Raw genomic sequence first — 6,000 nt, forward strand, 5'->3', positions numbered from 1 at the left:
AAGCAGTCATTGGCATGTTAGAATGCTATGTTGGAATGCTACAACTGTTGACATAAAATGCTACAACCCTTGATAAAAAAGCTTCAACCAAAACGATAGAAAAAGCATTAACCAAGACTGTTACAACGAAAAATAGCTGCAATTGTTGATAAAAAAGTTTCGACCATACATGCAAAAAGCTACAACCATTAAAAGAGAAAGCTACAACCATACACTGCACAATCAGAAAAGTTGCATCCGTTGTAAAGAAAGCTTCAATCGTATGTGCGAAAAGCTTCAATCGTTGCCATGTCAAAATGTTACAACCATTGACATAAAATGCTATAACCCTTGATGAAAAAAGCTTCAACCGAAACAATAAAGAAAGCATTAATCAAGACTGTTACAATGAAAAATAGCTGCAACCGTTGATAGAGAAGTTCCGACCGTAGATGCAAAAAGCTACAACCGTTAAAAGATAAAGCTACAACCATACACTGCATAATCAGAAAAGTTGCATCCGTTGTAGAAAAAGTTTCAATCGTATGTGCGAAAAGCTTCAACCGGCATGCGTTGCCACCGGAGCTGCAATCACAGTTAATGGCCTGGTAGCCGTCGTCGACGCAATTTTGGTGCAGCGATGAGCATCAATGGCGAGTCGCGGCAGCGGAGCTACAACCGAGGAGAGCTACAAGCGTCGCCGCTGCAAGCTGCAGCCGCAGATGTAGTTTGTTTCATGCGTCGCGACGACGATGAGAATGGCCGGCGAGTGTTGGAAGCGGCGACGGGGACGGGCGACGAGGGTGGGGACCGGCGACGGGGATGGCCGGCGAGGGTGCGGATCGGTGATGAGGACGACTACCGGAAGGGCTAGGAGGCGCGGCGCGGCGCAGCCCGAGTGAGGGGATCGGACCCGAGGAAGAAGAAGCTGGGGTAATTTTTTTTGCTCCAGATCCAACTGCTACGTGGCTCGCATCGGGCAGCTAGGACTGGACCGGCCGAAATTTTCGGCCGATGCGCCGACGCCTAGCAGTGCCCCAAATGTTTGGGCTGTCCGGCACCCTTCATACGTAACTCCACCAAACTCATCCAAAGCTATGCCAAATGTTTGGGCTGTCCGACACCCTTCATATGTAATTTTACCAAATCAATCTCAAATGTTTGGGCTGTCTAGGACCCTTCATATGCAACTCAGCATATATTGGGTGGATATGAGGTGGTCAAAACCTCGGCTCTTCCAGCCGCACCATCCCAGGGACTTTGCCCAATAAGCAGCAACGGCAACACACGAGGAAAAGGGCATGTTGTCGAGGGGCGGCCAGGAAGGAGCAGGTTGAGGCCATGCCACCATGTTGGGCCGGCCGGAGGACACAAACAATAGTCGGAGGAAGGCCCAAACTTTGCTAGATCGGATCTGGGGTGGAGGGGAAGGGGGTGCCACGGTGCGTCAGGGTCGGAGTGGCCTGCCATCACCATCCCGGGGCGGCGTGCAGCTTCGTCGGTAGCCCTCCAACAGCGGCGATGCAGAGGGAGGAGGGAGCTAGCGGCGGTGGCTAGCTTTCCCTCATGTTGCGGGGAATGAGTTTCACCCAATTCTACACACACAAAAACGAAAAAAAAATCATAAAAATCAAACTATTATACAATAATTACTTTATGTAACAAGGATATAGAGAGAGATTGTAGAAAGGGATGGGATAGTTATTTTTGTAAATTCCTCAACTTAAGAAAAAACACATATACATAACATAAAAAATAATAAGTAAGATGAGATTCGACCTCCCCCTGCATACTTAATTTCTTCTCCTATACAAAAGCTAGCAAACCCCGCTCCATTGGTAATTCCATCAATAACACCCTTATAAAAAAATGTTAGTTCGGTTAATCCTCTTATATCGAGGATAAAAAAGTCCCTATTATACAAAATATTTATATAACCATGATTATATGACCAACTGATGGTGTGTGTCTTTTCTTTCGATTTGTAGGTTGACGGTGACCAGATTAAGCATGGCGACTTAAGAAATTGTTTGCTATTTACTTCTATGGCAATTTCCTGTTTCCTATCCCGGCAATTTTGCCATGTGAATTAACATGTTGTATGGTGGTGGCATGATTTTTTTTTGAATAAAAAATCTTATAACATGGCAATACGTTGTTTTAGTTCATTCACATGACATTTTTTTGAATCTTTTCTATCCTAAATCATGGCAAATTTAGATAATTGTTTGTAATGGTCACATGTGAAATGTAGGGTTTTGTTGTTCTATACAACAATCCATGTTTTTAATAATGTTTTAGTAGTCGCCAGACAATAAATTCTTTCACTTTTGTACATTTGCATGGTAAAAAAATTAGGACGTTTTTCTGTCCCAAATGACGGAATTTTTTTATATAATTGTTGTTATTTTCACATGGCAAAATGTAGGTATTCTGTTTCTGAGTTGAACCATGGCAAAAAAATGGGTTTACCATGGCATTTTCATTGTAATTTTCCCTTTTACCATGTATTTGTAGATACTATGGCATATTATTTTCTTGAACATAGTATTTTTTCCATGATCCTTTTAAAAAAATCCACTCATCTATGATTTTCCTACCTTCCACCATTATATAGACATGAAAAATGCACACATATTACGAATTTCATCTGTCCGAGTTTCAACGAGCCAATGTGAAATTTGATGACACATGCCAATTTTGGTTTCCTTTGCCATGTCCATGTCCAAAAGTAGAAAAACGAGAACTTGCGAGGTATCATCTACATTTTTGACGATCCATGGTGATTTGGTTTCATGATGCATGGCAATTTGGTTTGATGACACATGGTAATTTTGGACATGTCCATGTCCAAAATGAAACTAATTTTGCCATTTATCATCTACATTTTATCCTACATTTGCCATGGCAAGCAAGATCCTTTGTACTACCTTTTGACAATTTAATTTCATGTTTGGCCATGCCAACAATTATTCCTTCCCTTTTTTGATGATGACATGATAACATGTGTTTCCATGGAAAATTTGAAATATTTTTTTAGGATTTATTTTGCTAATTTTGCCATGTCTTATTTACATTTCTTCTGATATTTTCCATACCTATGAAAAATCTTTTTTTTGTCTTTAGCAGTTTTGTTCTCAATTGCGCCATGGTAACTAAATATCCTTAACTTTTTGTGTTCCCATGGCAATTTTTGAAATGTTTGTTGGAAAAAAAATTGCTATTTTTCCATGCCTCATCTACGATTTTATTTACTAAATTTTCCATGGCAAAAGAAGATCTTTTTATTGCCTTGGCAATATTTTTTTTCCAATGCCAACTAAATATACTTCAAATGGAGTTTTTGTAGCATGGCAGATTTTGGTTTGCGAAATTTAGATGCACAATATTCTTTGATAATGAATTATATATATATATGTATATATAAACAAATATAACTTTACATACCATGGTCAATTATTTTGGTACATTTATTTTGGACATGGCAAATTTATTGGACATACCATGGCAAATTAGAGTTTTTGATAAATTATTTTGTGTATGCCATGGAAAATTTGTTTCTACATGACTATTTCAAAACTTTTAATTTTAATTTTTTTACCATCTTCTCTTATGAAACAATTTCTTTGGTTAATCTACTATTTGATGGTACAAATAATTTTAGAATTTTGCATGCTCTATACAAACAATTTCCCCTTAATTGATATGTGACGTTTTATACCTTTCTTCCAAATCTTGCCATCATTGAATTTTTATTTCACAATGGCAAGATTTACATTCATTAGTTGCATTGCTAGACCATGGCTGGTTTTACATCCATGGCGAAGAAAAACAATATCAAAATTTTAAACAAAATTGCATTGCTAGGCCATGGTAATTTGTTTCTTGGAAAATTTATTTTCAGAGACATGTCAATTTAGTTTTTTCCCTGTGCCATGACAAAATTGTCTTTGAAATCCATGTCAAATTTAGTTTTTCAGCAATTTGAAAAATTCCACACGTTACAATCACAGTATAAAAACTCAAATTGCATTTTTTTTCATTTAGTGTTACCATGGCAATTTAATTACAATCGGCACAATTTTTCTAAGCGCTCTTTTACCATGAGAAGATGTTCACATGTTAATTTTTTTTGTATTTGTTTTATCATACACATGGAAAATTTGTATACAAAATTAATTCATTAAATCATGCCAACTCTAGATGTCTTCCAATACTTGTTTGAATTGGGGGTTAGGAACCGAAGGGAGGGGGTATTTTATGCCTAAGTATTTCTAAGTTTCCCATGATCCTGGGCAAGATGTGTTAAGTGCAAACTTTTTTCAAGTTCTCCTTTATCTCTAACTCTATAAATTAGATGATGGCAGTTTCATATAACATAACATGGCAATGTTTACAAACTAGAGCATGGCAAGTTGTAAATTTTTGTTTATGGAATTTAAAGAAAAATAGTTAACCTGGCCTAACCCGTTTTCCCCACACGTTGTTTGGGCCAACCTAAGGCTTCTCTGAAATCCCACTGCATCGAACTTTCTAGAAAGAGGGAATGGTTCGCTCAATGGAATCTCCCTGTATGACGTTGGACTAGTATTGAGATCCAAAATTAGTACTTCCTCTTATATGATGGGATGGAGGGAGTACATACTCGAAAGTACCCTTATGAGCTCGAATGAATAGTAAAATTGAAAAAAAATCAAACAATTCTGAATCTTTTTGTGGTAAACTTTGACAAAGGTTCAAAGTGTTTGAAAATTTTCATCATGAGATCACATTCTTGGAATGCGTAGCAAAAAAGACAAAATCAGTGCTCCAAAATGCTTTTGAAAGTAGCATTTTTGGAGCATCAATTTTTTTGTCACGCTTTTCCACGAATGTGATCTCATGATGAAAATTTGCAAGCACTTAGAACATTTGTCAAAATTTACAAAAAAATCAGAATTTTTTGAATTTTTTCCGATTCTACTCTTCATCCGAACTCATTTGAGCCCGAGCTCTGATACTCAGCGTCCGTAAATACCTTGCCTTTTTAGACAATAGTACATACCTTGCTCGCAGCGAAATTCCACGGACTGAGAATCAGAGTAAATAGCAGAAAACTACCCATATTACAGTTAGGGTTTAAAAAAACTACTTACTTTTTTTTCACAAATACCTACCAACTATCCAGCTTCTCCTTTTGGAAAACTCGAAGTAACCAACAATTTTGTTAACGTCTTTAGCTTTTCCTCCCATATCCTTGACGGCTAAGTCAAACTCTCCCTTCCAACCTTTAATGGAAAGACCATGAATTCCCCTCTCCTTTGTTTGCCGCTCTGGCGGCCGATGGCGGGGAGGGGAATATGGTGCCTCCGCTCCTGTAAGTAGTATAGGTTAAGTTATTTTTGTCCTTGCAGGTGGATCGCGCGGGCGGATGACGCCATTTCTTCTTCGAGTTTGTCTCTTGGGCTCCGATCATCCTTGAGTTCATCCATATGGACGTAATCGACGGAGCTACGATGTAGATTATTGACGGTTCCTTAGTACAGTGAGTTTAGGGTTTCTCGTCGCATGCGAGATTTTGATTTCAGATGCTGCAAATATATTCAAGGGTTCAACGGCGATGACAATGGATGTAGGTCATTTTTTTAACTATGGGTCAAGGTTACAGGAGTAGCAGTTACATTTCTACAAGAGAGGTCATGAGAGTTTTACCAAGGAAAAAAGAGAGGGAGAAAAGATAGACACTAGCCTAAAAAACACAGAAAGAAACAAAAGAAGTTCGAGGGTCACTAGTGGCAGGCCGGACACAAGATACGGATCTAGGGCGTTAGTCTTAGGAAAACATGCACAAAGACTTCCGGGTTTTCATTGATAAGATTAAGCCGGCTCCGGTAGAGGAGCAATGACAATGACGCGACGGTGGCTTGTTCTAGCGATGGTAGTGGTTGTTTGATGGTCTCGGAATCTCGATGTAATTTTATTATGTTTGAGGTGTTTTGTTCGTCTGTGAACTTTGATGGATCATTTTCATAATAAAAAGTG

Source organism: Triticum urartu, chromosome 2A, assembly GCF_056163025.1.
Source record: "Triticum urartu cultivar PI428250 chromosome 2A, HENAU_Tu73, whole genome shotgun sequence".
NCBI classification, from domain to species: domain Eukaryota; kingdom Viridiplantae; phylum Streptophyta; class Magnoliopsida; order Poales; family Poaceae; genus Triticum; species Triticum urartu.